This window comes from Manis javanica, chromosome 2, assembly GCF_040802235.1.
Source record: "Manis javanica isolate MJ-LG chromosome 2, MJ_LKY, whole genome shotgun sequence".
NCBI classification, from domain to species: domain Eukaryota; kingdom Metazoa; phylum Chordata; class Mammalia; order Pholidota; family Manidae; genus Manis; species Manis javanica.
The window spans coordinates 208,351,867-208,366,917 of NC_133157.1; the positions used below are offsets into that span (position 1 = coordinate 208,351,867).

The 15,051-nt window shown below is 39.4% G+C and overlaps 1 long non-coding RNA gene across 2 annotated transcripts; it reads right to left on the reverse strand.

Annotated features, from left to right (window-relative positions):
* Window positions 1–1,201: 1,201 nt before the first annotated feature.
* LOC140848022 (uncharacterized) lies at window positions 1,202–14,729 on the reverse strand. 2 transcript variants are annotated; one of them, XR_012128468.1, is made up of 3 exons: window positions 14,214–14,729; window positions 6,723–6,814; window positions 1,202–1,339 (listed from the first exon to the last, which is right to left on the reverse strand). It is a non-coding gene; the product is annotated as an uncharacterized lncRNA (long non-coding RNA). The 2 variants fall into 2 exon arrangements; XR_012128469.1 differs by having other exon boundaries at window positions 14,116–14,729.
* Window positions 14,730–15,051: the final 322 nt, after the last annotated feature.

Consider the following 15,051-nt stretch of genomic DNA (forward strand, 5'->3'; position numbering starts at 1 on the left):
TAGTTATATCATCTTGACTGGAAGTGAAATTTTTACATAAGTGTTTAAGACCCTGTTTCATAAGTTTCCCATAAAGCAGATATTGGGTAGAAGGAGCATAGGCTTTGCAAACACAAATGGGTTTACAGTTTAGCTTTACTGCTGTGAGGCTTGGGGAGGTAACTACATCTACAACTTCAGTTTTCTCTTCTGCAAAATGGGGATAATTATAGTATCTGTTCTATGGAGATGAAGGGGAGATTAACTGAGAATACATATGAAAAGCATCTAGGATAATTCTGTCAGAGTAGACACTGGAATGCCCATTTACTCTCCCCTTCCCTACGGCTATCATATTTTCCCTCTGCTCCTTCCTTCATTCTACCATTACCTCCAGCTCAACTTGTTTTATGCTTTGCATGTATCAGGCACTGTGTTACAGTGGAACAGGATTCCACCAGAAGCAAGTTAGATAGAAAAGCACAAATTGGTCATTTCCCCTCCAACCCTGGAATACAGACTCAAAAGAAAGGTAATACAAATTCTCATGCTGTTTGAGCATGTCAAGGGGAAATTGTATGTTAAAACATATTTCAAACTGAGCACTTAAAATGGCCATACCTAACAAAGCCTTTCTATTTCACAATTTAAATAAATTTGCTACTTTAAAATGCTAATATGTTTATTTTAAAGTGTGTGACATATTTGGGGTAACAGTCTTCTGATAGAAATATTGAACTCTGGAGCACATCCAATTATTTCTCAAGTCCTGTTTGTAACACCAAAATCTCGAGAAATAAGAATAATTAAAAATAAACTGCTTCCATGCCAAAAAAAAAAAAAAAGAAGAAGAAAAAGAAAAAGAAAAACTCCTGGTATCTTGACAGCAAGAGAATCCACTGGCTTTTTGCCTCACTGAGAATCAAGAATCCAGTTAAACTAAGCAATTTCAAAGCACTTAATTAAAGAACATTTTTTTAATTGAGTTACAAAATAGGCTGATAAACCTGAATAGGTTTGAAAATTGAGTTGAGAGGATAACAGTGCACCAGTCTCTTTTTTCAGTGGATTCTGTGAGGTTTAACAAGCCCCGGGTTTATCTTCCTCTGCCTAACAAAGTCATAGTTTACCAAAACAGAGTATCTCATGTTCAAATCATGTTGCCTTTTTGAATGAAATCAAATTGCCCTGGAGCCCACGATGTCACTGCTTCCAAGATTGCTCTCCGTGTTCAGGTCTGAGGAGGGTTCCTCCAGATCACTGCAGAATGCTCCAGGCAGCTGACGACACAGCTGAGACCAAAACCCAGTCAGGCCATTTCCCAGTCCAGTACTTTTTAGTTTATTTGCCTCTGTTTTCGCTTTTGAGGATGTAGAGAGAGAGGAAGGGAGGGAAGAAAAGAAGACTGAAAAGATCAATTTGTTTTTAGGATTTTTCCTTTGCATCCTTATTTACACACTTGGCACCATATTTTATTTGTAATATTTCAGCCCACTTTTTAACTTAATATGATAATAAAAACACTTTTAATATTGCTTATAAAATACTCATACACATCATTTTTAGTGGTTACATTCTGTTCTGTTACGTGTATGTGCCATTATTTATGGATTGAGTCATACCACACAGCCATTTCTATAGCTTAAATGTAATCAAAATTAGCACATTCATTTCTTTCAACCTTTAACTATCCACATCATGTTACAAGTTCTGTTTATAAATTAGCTGAAATGGATATGCTGAGGGAAATTTACATTTGATCCACTTCATTTTGCTGCCAATATCACTCCTGTGCTAGACTCTTACCAGTTCCTTGCCCAGGGAGCAGAAAGCCTTGTAGCCTGGGTCTCCAGGATGGGTGGTAGGGACCAGTGAGACTCCCTGCCCTCTGCCCAGGCCTTGGAAGAATGATGGAGGGTGGTTTCAAAAAGCCCAACACTGTCCTCATCACAGTTTGTGGATAAGCACCTTTGTGGGGTCTTGGCAAGGCCAGAGGACAAATTACAAGCATCGGACTCAAATGTTGCTGTATCTGTGCCAAGTTTGTCGTAAGTTGTATTGTTTTACCTGTAGCTTTTGTCTTCATCTGTTAGCATCTATCTGTCCAGTGTAACACTAACACCCTATGACAACTGGCCAGTTGGTACATCAAGCTATTGCCATTTGGAATTGGTTCCTTAAGACGGATTTCTGAGAGGAATTTCTGTGCTAACAGACAAAAACATTTTGAAGACTTTTTCTATGTGTGACCAAGTTAATTTCCAAAAGGACATTACCTGTGTTACACCTACCAACGTTGATCAAAGAGCTCATTTCTCCACATTATCACTAGGATTAAGTGGATCATTAAAAACTAAAAGTCTCTGTTAGGTCTCTTGGTGACCTGACCTACTTTGAAGACTTGATGGCTTCTCCACTTCATCAAACCATTCAGTCAGAAAGGGTAATTCCATTTTGCCTTCCATCCCCTTCACAGTCTTCACTTTGCTGAGGGCTAAAATTTGGGGACAAACACCTGCACGGAATCAAGGAAGAACAGCTTGCCTTCTGTATTTTGCTTTTGGATTTTCAAATGGCCAGGTTTTTCTTTTAAGCATTGGAGTTGATGTTTCAAGGCAAAATAACAGCTTTACTTTTTACTATTACATATGAATTCATAAATGCCTGAGAGGTTAAAATTTTCCTTGCCTATAAATTGGGGATAGTGCAAATAGTCTTCAGGGTTGGAGAAAAAGTGTGGTGTCTTTAAATGACTTTGAGTCATTATTAGTAGCTAGTATTGGCCTTATCCTAATCACTCACACACATGTATTTTTCTGGATCGAATGAGCTATGAAATGGAAAAAAGCCTTGGAGAGAATGCACAAGGCTGGACTAGCTTCATTGTTTAGGAATTTAGGCAATAACATGGAGTAGTGGGAAGATTGGGGATTTGGAATGAAGTTGTCTTAGCCTCCATCATTGATTACCTCTGTGGCTTTAGAAACATTTCTTTTCTTTCTTGAGTCCCAGTGTTCTCATCACTGAGCACAGTGTGTCTGAGAAGATTCCTGAGCTAATGAATATAAAATACCTGGCACATTGGAGAAACAGTCAGTGGTGGGGGTAGGAGCACATATTTTAAGCACACAGATCTGAATTCAAATACTACTCCATTGGATTAATTTTTTAACTCTCTGGGATTCAGTTTCATTTGGTGAAATAATGATTCCTACACTTAAAGATGCAGTGAAAGATCAGAGGAGATAAGGTATGTGTCACATTTACCCCAGTGCTTGACATACAGTGTATGTTAACCGAATGGTAGTTGATCCGTATCATCAGATTTTCCCCCATTTTGCTTTTGCCAAGCACTTAGAATGTAGTCAGAGATTTCTTTTTCAATCCAGATATTAATATGTACCCCAATGTGTTTCCAAACCCTAGCTGCTTGTCAAAAAATGAATACTGTGTGCCACTTTGACCGACTGTCCTTTTCAGAGTGCCTTCCTGGTGGCAGGTTGTTTATCTGTATGTGTCACAAAAATAATAATAGATGCTAATCCTTAAGGCACTCTTTCTATTAACGATGTCTAACTGCTTGTATTCTAAAGCTGCAGTTCCTTTTAGGTAGTGTAAGCACTCTTAATTTCATTCCCCTTTTTACCATCTAAGTGTCTGACCTTGAAAATGAAAGGTTAACTGAAAGAAAAACTGTATGTATGTATATATGTGTGTGTATAAAGATAGCTATGTATAAAGAGAGATGATGAGCAGATAGAAAGATGATAGACATGGAGGCTCATTTAATTATCAGAACACAAAATTATAATGCCATAAAACCCTAGTCTTTTTAAGTTTATATCTTCTTTTTACATCTAGGACTCTATGCAAAGGCATAAGCTTCCTCTGCCAACTCCTGTCTAGCTAGTAAAAAATTTGGACTTGTCTTAATAGTTAACCTCCAGATCATGTGATGTAATTTCTGTAGGTTGGCAAAAACCAAGTAACAGTCCCACACGTCTGCCACTTAAGTAAGAGATATATTACTTTAACTAAAAGGGCACTTGTTTGAACAGAAATTCTACTAAACATCAAATTAAAACCAGGGATTTGCCTAAGGTCAGCTTTGTCTGTGTTATTCAGTCAAAATCTTCTCTTCAACTTCAGATTTAGCCTTTAGAAGGCTATACAACAATTTCCACTCTATTTCTTCAATCCCTGAACTTATTGTGAATGTATGAAATAAAACAACTCCATGAAAAAGCATTAGAAATAAAAATGTAAGTAAGGGGCAATCCGCTTAGATGAGCTTCTGCCCAGGATACGCCCCAGGCTCTTGCGTGACCTTCATCACACACGGTGGGAACCATAGTAGCCACAGCAATGAGGAGCTTTGGATCTGACCATGGACACTCTTGACCTCTGACTCCTCTGGTCTTGGGTGAAAAGTTGTGCCACAGAGCGTGAGATCGGATTTTTCAAGCAGGTGCCAGAAAGAGCAAGGTGATTAAATGCAGAGAGTGCAGTGTAGTCTCACTCAGTGAAATTTGGTCAGTTGGAAGAAGACAGGAGGCAGTCAACGTATCAAGTATTCCATTCCTTCCCAAGAGCCTAACTAGGTATCTCCCATGTCAGAGCAACCGGCTGTGTTTCCTGGTAGAGATGGGATGGCTTCATAATTCACCAGCTTGGATTTCTTCCCTACTTCCCTCCTTCACCTCCTTTACTTCTACTCTTGTTTGGTTGGAATCACATCTCTCCGTAATCAACATCCAAGCTTTGACTCAGGCTGTTTTCTAGGGAAACTGGGATAAGACAATTGGTTCCAAGGGTGCTCCTAGAGAGCAGACCTAAAGGTCAAGATTTATATTAAGATTGACTCTGTCTAGAAATAATAGGTACACCACTGGTGCAGGTACTTGCAGTGTTAAGAACAAATGGCATGTGATGGCATCATAATTACTAAAATTTTCATTTGTAGATAATGTGATGAGGTACAGGATGAAATCAAGTCACTGCAGAGTCAAATAGCTGCTGTATTAATCCATATAAAGTAAATTCTAATAAACATTATACAGGGTGGTAGTTCCTTTGGCCATCACTGGAGGCCTTGCAAGTAGAAAGCAGGCTTAACATAATTAGTTATCAGGACAATGTCTGATATGAAAATCAGAAGGCCGTCATGGCAGTTTTGTCTGCAGCCTCAGGGCAATGTGTTCAAAGATAATACGTCTTCTTTTGAACACTCAGTACAACTGTCCTTTATTGTCTTCAAGACAGCGATCAGAGCTAAGTCTCAGCACAAACCAACGAGGAAATTATAGTCACTTCTCCAGTAATAAATAGTCCACATCTCAAAAAGAACTGCAGGACATGGTTAATAGATGCCAATAGGAAAACATGTGGGAATGAATGTTGAGGGTACCGTACACAAGAGCATGGAATGTAATGTTGCAAAAGCAATAATTCACTGGCATGAGGGCACTAAGGTGTTGTTTGGGATTTGGTGTTCTGGGAAGGGCATCTCAAATTATCTCCAATAGTACTGTGCATAGCTCAGAAGGACTATGGACTGATTAATAGTAGTCAAAGTAGAGATTCCAGAACTGCCTCCTTGTGCTACTGGAGAAGGATTCAAAAGGCTTAGAGAGTTAGGAGTGATAGAATGGATTTACTACACAAGCTGAGAATCCATCACTTGAGTATATTCCCTAGAAGGCCAGAGCACACCTTTCTCATTAGGGCGAGGAATGCGCTGGTGAAGGGGCTGTTAGCATCTTTGAGACCCTGGGTAGTGGCTCACCTCTACAGGCCATGAATTTAACCCCAATGTCTTACAGATAATAGGATTCTGGACAAGCAGAGACCAGGCTTTAAGACTTAAGCATCATAAGCAATGTAGATCAAAGGATCTAAAGTTAGAGTAACAGTAACAGTGTGCTGACCCACAGGAATGTATGGCTACAGCTAACACAACACAGAATTCCTGGAAGGAGATAGGTGGTTACCTAATAAGGTATTGCTTGAGTTCCAAAACCAGAAGAAATTAGATCTAGTGAGCAAAGGCTGACATCAGCCACCAAAATGGAAAAATCACCGAATCTTATCCAGGTCCCAGGCCTAACTTAGTTTACAGACCTATAGCCCATTGATCAAACGGGAGGCCAGGTCCACTTGAAAAAGGATCCTGTGGTGTCACCAAACTTATCTATAATGAGTATTCTTCCAGTCCCTCCCCAGAGAAACCTGTGTCTGTCCCAAAGTGAGTATGCAGTGGGGAAGTGAGCAATCAGACTTTTGAAAACAGATATGAGGTCTAAATTGATACACATAGCAGGGAAACTAAAAAGCCATATTAGTCCTCCAGTTAGAGTAGGACTTAGGATTTATACAAGCTAAGTGGTGAATTATCTTGCCTATTGCCTTTCTCAAAGTAGATCTAATGGGTCCTCATGCTCATACCATGTATGTCCACTCATCACCCTGTACTTGTTTGCCTGCTCTCCAAATGAATAATTAGGAGTGTGCACATGCAAACACACACACACACACACGCACATACACACTTAGCAGCAATCAGTACTCTTCCTCTGGTTCCTAATTGATAAGATATTGACATTGTGATAGGGACACCAAGTGGAGCCCTTGAAATTGCCCCTGCATACATACCAAAATAGCAAATCAGAAGCAATATCTAATTCCTGTTTGGCTGATATAGAGATCAGTGCCTATGGGTATCACATCCCCCAGCCATCCATTACCTGCAGCTTTAGCTGTGGAGGAGAGCTTCTAGGTACAAGAATATCATCCCACTTCAAAGAACTCTCATGCTCATTCCTTGCACAGATGAAGCCTGGAAATGGGGAACACAAGGAGTCAGCACACCACAATCGCCATCAACCTGTGAGCATGGGTATAAGCGGGCAAACAGCCTAGCCTCTCACATTCTTTGGTGGGAAAATTCTGAAGCTTATTCTACAGAGTTCATTAGTCAGTTCCTAGAAAGATTAACCACCAGTATCCCACAGTAGCTCAATAACACAAAATTTACTGGCTTTCCCTCCTTTCACACCCACTTCCTCCACTACCTCACTTTTAATTCCCAAGATCACTTCCCAAATAAAGTATTTGATCCCAGCCCCTTGTCTCATGCTCTGCTTTTGGTGAGATCCAAGCTAAGACACTGCTGCCATCAAAGATGAATGGCCCATGAGGTCGTGGTCTCCCCATGTCCATTCAGTTCACCTTAAACGAGGCCTGCTCTACCATGGTAGATGTCAGTGGTCTATTGTAAGAGAATCAGGTGGTCTTTGGTGTAGTGGCGGTGCTGGAAGCACTGTCCTGACCAGACACAGGCAGCACAGCCTCCAACTCTTTCTCTGCAGCTACTGATTAGGCAAACACTGATTCCCCTCTATGCCAATTAAAAGTGAGTATGGACAGCAAACAGACTTTACGCAGCAAGAAGAGCAGTATATGCTCACTTTCTTGCCTCAAACTATGGAGGATACATACAGGTCCAACAGGGTGGGTTCCTACCCATCCAGCCTGATTCATGTACTGCCAGGAGCAGACACTGATGCACTAATTATAGGACCATTCTTCATGGAGATCAGCCAACCAACTGATGGCATGTGATTATATTTGATCCCTTCCACAATGGAGTGTTAATTTTCTTTACCAAAAGGCATACATATTCCATATATGGAAATTCAGGAAGGTTAATAAATACCCTTTGCATGACCATTGATAAATGATAGACAAACAGACAAGAGAGAACCACCAAATGAACTTCTTTCCCTTCTTTCTTTGAAAGGACTAGTTAAAAGGAGGCATGTGTTGATTGGGCCTGATTGAGGTGTTCTGTATGACCAAATAACTGATGACGTATTTTCACTGAGCTGTGACTAGCTCATAGATGGACCCACTTATATTTGCTTTGTACCTTTTTCTCTGATCACTTAACTATTCCTTCAGTCTCACTGCTCTGATTCATATGTCTCAGTAAAGCATTAGTATGTGAAGTTTCCCATAGGCTCTGTTTTCTAGGGAACCTAGACTGGGTCAGTTCCTTCCTTAATGAGTGCACAAAGCCTCACACTAAGAGTTTATTCAATAAAATGTTTCCCCATTGCCAACAAAGTCTTTATGTTCATGACTCAAAGAGGATGTAAGCAAGTAGTTAAATCACTTAAAATCATAGCAGATAGCAAGCTTAAAGGCTTGGAGGGAGCGTTTGACCTATGTCTTCAGAGATAGCAAATCAACAAAAAACCTGGCTCCAAAAATGTCCTAAAAGAAAGCAATAATTCATTCAGTTTCATAGGGTATAAGGACATAAGAAGCAATCTGACATCTGACAGTGCCTGGGCATTATTTTTCATGAACATTTACAAATAAAAATAACACAATTTTTAAAGACAACCAAATTTTAACAATGAAATAATAATAACTTTAAAAATTAAATTTAATATTTAATCTTTCATCCTGCAAGATGAGGTGGTGATACTAGCCTCTGGCTTTGGTCTTGGCCAGAGAGTGGTTCTTGGTCCTTTGGCAGTTGTCCAGCATGAATATTTAAGGCACCTTTACAAGTTTATCCCTTTCTTTAAAGGCTGCTGAATAGCATTTGTTAAGCATACAATATAGAGGAATCTGGAGTTTAGCTAACAATATTCATAGTAGTAGTAGTAATGACTAGTTAAATGTATTGAACACCTACTTTTTACAGGCACTCCACTTATCACTTTAAATGCACAATTAAGTTTAATCTTCATCATAATATCTTTGGGAGAGTACATGGCATACCCACTTAACCAATGAGAAAACCAAAGGACAGAAGTTTTAAAAAGTTATTCAGTGACACGCAGCTTATTAGTGGTAAATAGAGAAATGACCTTGGGTCAGTCGACCCTGATCAGATGCTCTTTACTCTTTATAATAGTGAGTAATTTTTGAGGATTTATTCTGTACCAGGCAGTGTTTCATGATGCTTTTCATGTTCTAAATACCAACAAACAAAAGAGATCGTTATTGTAGTGATTCCTATGAGACAAATGAGGAAATCAAGGCGCTGAGAGGTAAAGTAATTTGCCCATTGTTAATGAGAGTGAGGGGACTCAAGGGACCCTAAATCTGGGACCTTATCAGTTGTCCACTTTCTCCATTCCCAGTCATGTATGAAATATACCTTTAAGGATTGCTATAATTGATCAGTGTAACATATTTATTTTCCAATTGTGATCTCAATCATTCTCCACAAATCCTCTGCCGGCACCATAATGTCTTCCGCTGAATAATCCTTCAAATTTTTATGTGTAGGGACACTTAGGACAGATAGCCCCACCCACTGTTAGGGCCTCACATCAATAAGCAGCCTCCTAAAGAGAATGGTTTCATAACAGGAGCATTTTTTGAGGCTAGGTGTTCTACATATCATATGTACAGAGGATGAAATGTTCTGATGCTGTCCCAGAGAAAAAAGGTGAGGGTGAAAAACTCATTTCTTAGAAGGTAAGACAGAGCTGGCTTCTGTCACTGCAGAATGGATAAAAGGAAGACAGCTTCAGGCTGTAGCTTATTTTCTTTTTCAAAGTTACTGACTCCCTTAAAAAAAATAAGCCCTGTGTCATTATCATTTCATCAGAACTACTTAACCTAGTTGGATCACTGTGGAAGATAGGCAGTGACTAAAAATTCAGGTTCAGTCCAGCTGATTCAAAAGTCTCATTAACCTTTTCAATGCTTGAAATACTTGAGAAGGTCCACAATTTAAGATTCTATGAAACGAAATGGGATATTTACATAACAATACATATTCTTGCGGCAGACAGATTCTTAGAATTTTTTACGTGAACATATGTGAACTCAACACAACAACAACAAAAAAATGGAAATATAATGGCCACATGATTCTAGTGTTAATTAACAATGCACTATAATGGTTAGGACAGGCTAATGTTAGCATCTGCAACCTACACACTGCTAAATCCACACAGTCAAGTTCTCCACTAGTTCAAAGGCTATAATTATGTATATTCATATTTTTATGATTTATTCTATAAAAATCTTATGGAATGATATTTGAATATGCTTTTATCCCATTTTGAAGCTAAGGTATAATTTTCATGCAGTAAAATTTCTTTTTTTAGTGTTAAGCAAGTTTTGAGAAGTGCATACCGTCTTTTAAGCACAACTTAAATCTAGATATAAAGATATAGAATGTGTCTGTCGCCTCCATTAGATCTACCCTGCACCCCTGTGTGGTCACCTCGTGCAGTCTCCCTGCTCTGAATCACACCTCCCTCTCACCCAGTGGTCACATAAATGGAACATGCAGTATGTAAACTTTTGAGACCGGTTTCTTTCACTTAGACTAATGCACTTAAGACACCTCCAGTTGTTGCATGTTGTTCTTTCCTTCTACTTGGTGAGTAGTATTCCATTGTATGGATGTGCCACTGTTTTTGCTCCATTCATCAGTGGAAGGGCATTTGAGGGTTTCCAGTTTTTAGCCATCAATAACAAAGCCATTACAAACACTGACATGACATTTTTTTTGTGTGAATGAAAGTTTTCATGTCTCCCCTTTAAACACCCCAGAGTGGAATGGAGTTGTATGGTCCATGCATATTTAACTATATAAGAAATTGCCCAGCTTTTCCCAAAAGGGCAAACTATTTTGCACACTTACCATGTGGCTGGATTAAAGTCAGAGAGGGAGTGGAATAGAAAAATGTGGTCAGAGAAGTAATAGGGAATGGTGTGCAGGGTATTGTCAGCCATTGGAATTTAATCTGAATGGAATTGAAACCAGTTTGGTTTCAGTTGTTTGAGCATAAGGAAGATGTGAATTAACTTCTATTTTAAGAGGATGACTATAGCTTCTATATTGAGACTGGACAGTTGAGAGATAATAGTGTAAACAGAGAGACCATTAGGAGACTGTTACACTAATTAGGACATAAACAGATAGTGGGTTGAGTAAGTGTATTTACATTGGAAAATATGAGAAGAGCTAGGGTTCTATATATATTTAGAAGAAAGAGAAAAAAGGATTTCCTGATGGGTTGGATCTGGTTGTTTTATAAAAAAGAGAAGTGAAAAAGTGAAAGTTCTTCAAGCTGAAGGAAAAAGACAATAGAAGAAAATTGCCAGACATAAATAATAGAGTATGCTGGAAATACCAAATATGTGGCAAATTAGAAGACATTTATTAAAACAGAAGTTAATAAAAAGTAAAAATAACAATGTATTGTGGGATTTATAAAATATGTAGAAGTAAATAGCACAAAGGACAGAAGGGGGTAAATGTAAGCTTACAGAATAGATTCTTACATTATGCATGAAGTAATAGGATTTATATGAAATTAGATTGTGATAACTTGAAGATGCATGTTATAAACTTGGAGCAATGGTTCACAAAGTTAAGTCTCCTTAAATCTGATGAGGGGTATTTGAAAAAAGCCTGTAACTAATATCATATTTAATATTATCCCCAAATCAGGCCACTCTCAACACTGCTGTTCAAAATTATCTGTCAGTCCTAAGCAAATTAGATTATGGGGTTACTTTTCAGCCTGAAACAACTAAAAGCCAGAGAAGACATATACAATTACATACGTATACATGTATATGTATGTGTGTCTACATGAAATATACTTTACACATAAAGACACACATAGGTTAAAAGCATATAAATAAAAAAAGGATAAAAAATTTTAAAAACATGCCAATATTAGTCATAAGAAATCTGCAGTGCCTGCCATGATTTTAGAAGAAAGAATATTGCCAGAGATAAAACAAACATTATTTCATTACAATAAAGGACTCAATTCATCAAGGGGAAATAACAATCCTAAATATTTGTGAACCCAATAATAACACAGTTTTTAAATATAGGAATCAAAAAGCCTAATAGAACTAAAATTAAAAATAGACAAATCCATAACCATGGTCAGTGATATCAATACCCTTTCACAATAATTGAGAGAGTGAATAGATTGAAAATCAGCAAAGACATAGGAAACTGTCCATCTATGTCAACAAACTTGACCTAATTTATGTTATAGAATACACCATCCAACGACAGCAGGATACACATTCTTTTCAAGTGCACATGGAACATTTATTGCAATAGATCCTATTCTGTGCTACAACAAAAGTCTCAATAAATTTGAAAGAACTCAATTTATACAAGGTATATTCTCTGACCACAATGAAATTAAATTAGAAATTAATAATAAAGTTTTCATTACAAGGAAAAAAATGTAACTATATATATATACATATATATATATACATACATATATATATATACACACATATAAAATCATTACATTGTATACTTTAAACTTATGCAATGTTATATGTCAATTACATCTCAGTAAAACTGAGGAAGAAAAGAAGTCAATAAAAGATCACTGGGGGAGAACAAATCCAAAACATCTGAAAACCAAAGAATGTTTCTAAATAGTTGGTGGACCAAAGACAAAATATAAGAGAAATTACAAAGCGTTTCTTGAACTTAATGAGAATGAAAACACAACATATCAAACTTTGTGAGATCTGTTAAAGTGGTAATTAGAAATACATAGTGCTATATTCCTACCTTAAATCAATGATGTCTACTCCCACTTTAAGAAAACAGGAAAAGAAAAGAAAATTAAATGCAAAACAAATAGGAGAGAGGAAGTAATAAAGACCAGAATGGAACTCAATGAAATAAAATTCAGAGAAACAGCAGAGAAGGTCAATGAAACTATAAGCTGATTCTTTGAGAAGATTAATAAAATTAACAAATTTCTAGATATATTTATCAGGAAAAAAAGAGAGGAGATACAAATTACTAATATCAGGTAATTACAACTAAAAATCTGGACTATATATACATACAGAGAAACATATATAGAGACCAATAGCTATGGACCCAAGGAAACAGATGAGTTCCCTGTATTTCTTTTGACTTGCAGCTGTGGAAGCTGGCCACCCCAAAAAGCCAATGGGAACAGAGCAAAAAGCCCCACCAAGAGTCTTCTCTCTCTATAAAGGACCAGGAAAGGGCAGCCCAGCAAGACAGAGCACTTTCAGACAGCAGAGTGGAGCCTAGACTTCTACTCTCACCCTCCTGTAACAGATGCCCCATCCCGTTACAGTGGTGCCAGGGAATGCGGGGTGCAGCGCTGACACTTCCCCCACCGGGCAGTAATGAGGTCCTCACCCCTCCAAGGCATCGATGAAGAGCGTGGGAACAATGGGGAACCTGGACGTCCAGGTGGAAATGTTCTATATCTTCACTACATCAAGGTCAATATCTGGTTCAATCTTATTTTACAGGATGTTTACATAGGGGGAAACTGGATAAAGAGCACACGGGATTTCTGTATGACATTTTACAACTGGATGTAAATCTATGATTATCTCAAAATAAAATGTTTAAAAAAAAGAATACCCTGTTATTAAGAAAATAAATCCTTATCAATTTTAATAAGGAAATTCAGTTTTCATTAAAAATAAATATAAGAACCCAACTCCATACAAAGAAAACTCCAGGCCCACATGGCTTCGGGGTGATTTCTACCATACATTTGAGAAAGAAGCATTGTCAGGTAGACACAAACTCTTCCAGAAAATTGAAGAGAAGGGAGTACTTCCCAATTAATTCCTGATACCAAACCAGACAAAGAAATCTACAAGCCAACATCCCTCATGAACATATACGAGAGTATAAAAGGCAATAAAAATTAGCAGACTGTTGGTACATCCATGTTGATGCTACCATGTGGATGAGTCTGAAAATAATGATGCTGAGCAAAAGAAGCCAGACAAAAAAAGAACTCGTTTGAGCAGGCGGAAGTGGGGGAGGGGCGGCGGGCACTCGCGCTCGCCGCTGTCCCGGCGGCCGGGGGCAGCCCCTGCGGGGGCGACCGCTCGGGCTTCCAGGGCGGGCGGGAAGTTCCCGGCCCGCATCCTTCCTCCCCGCGACGAGCCGGGCTCCGGCAGCCGCAGCCGCGCGCTCGTACCCGCGCGCTCGGATACACTTGCCGCGCCCCGCCCGCCGGCGCAGCCCGGCCGCGGGGACCCGCTCGCGAGCCCGGCCCACGCGCTCTTGCTGCTCCCCGACTCCCGCGCAGCCCCGACGCTGCGGACACGCACCCGTCCACCTGGCCTGCCACGCTGCTGCGCGCACATCTCCAGGACACAACCGCAGGGGAAGAGAGCCTGGGGACCCGCCGGGGCGGGGAGGGACTGACCCGGTGCCGCCCATCGGGGCAGGTGCACTGCTACGAAGGCCTCTGGACCCTGGGACTCACCCCGCGGCCCCCGATTCCCGGCTCCGGGACTGGATAGAGCCGCCGCCCAGCCTTCCAGAATCCAGACACTGAAGTACAAAGATGAAGGGACTGAGGTCATACAGCAAGTTAAGTGACGGAAGTGGAATCTGAACCCAGAGAGCTGAGGTTGCAGGACAACCAATTAACCTGAATTCCAAGGAACCTCCAAGAAGATATGGGACGCAGGCCCTGGCACACTTGAGAAGCAGGAGGAGGAGGAAGAGGTCTCTGTGCAAACAGGTTGGAAGAATTCAGCTGCAATTTTTACTGAATTACTAAGGGCCCAGTGTGGCTAGCCTGAGCATACAGAAAACACTGGAGTCACAGACACGTGAAGTCATCACAGAAACAGCAAAGCCCAAAGCCAGTTCAACTCCAGACAAGACTAAAGGCTCCACACTAATGGCCTGAGAAAAGAGAGAGGTGACAGTTTCCAGAAAGGTAAATAATGTTTACCTCAATGTTACTGTTCTACATATTATGTCCAGAAATCAATATAAAAATTATACACACACAGAAAGCAATTTTCAAAAAAATGAAAACCCTTATTGTCAAGAGATAAAACAACAACCAAACAGAATCAGACTTCAGCACCAGATAACTCTGTGGAGTTATCTAACAGAGAATTTAAAACAGCTCTAAAAATATATTGGAAAATATGGGCAACATACATAAACAGAAAGGGAGTGTTAGCAGAGGGATGGAGACTATACGAGTCATATGGAAAATGCCAGAAATTTTAAAAACATATAACAGA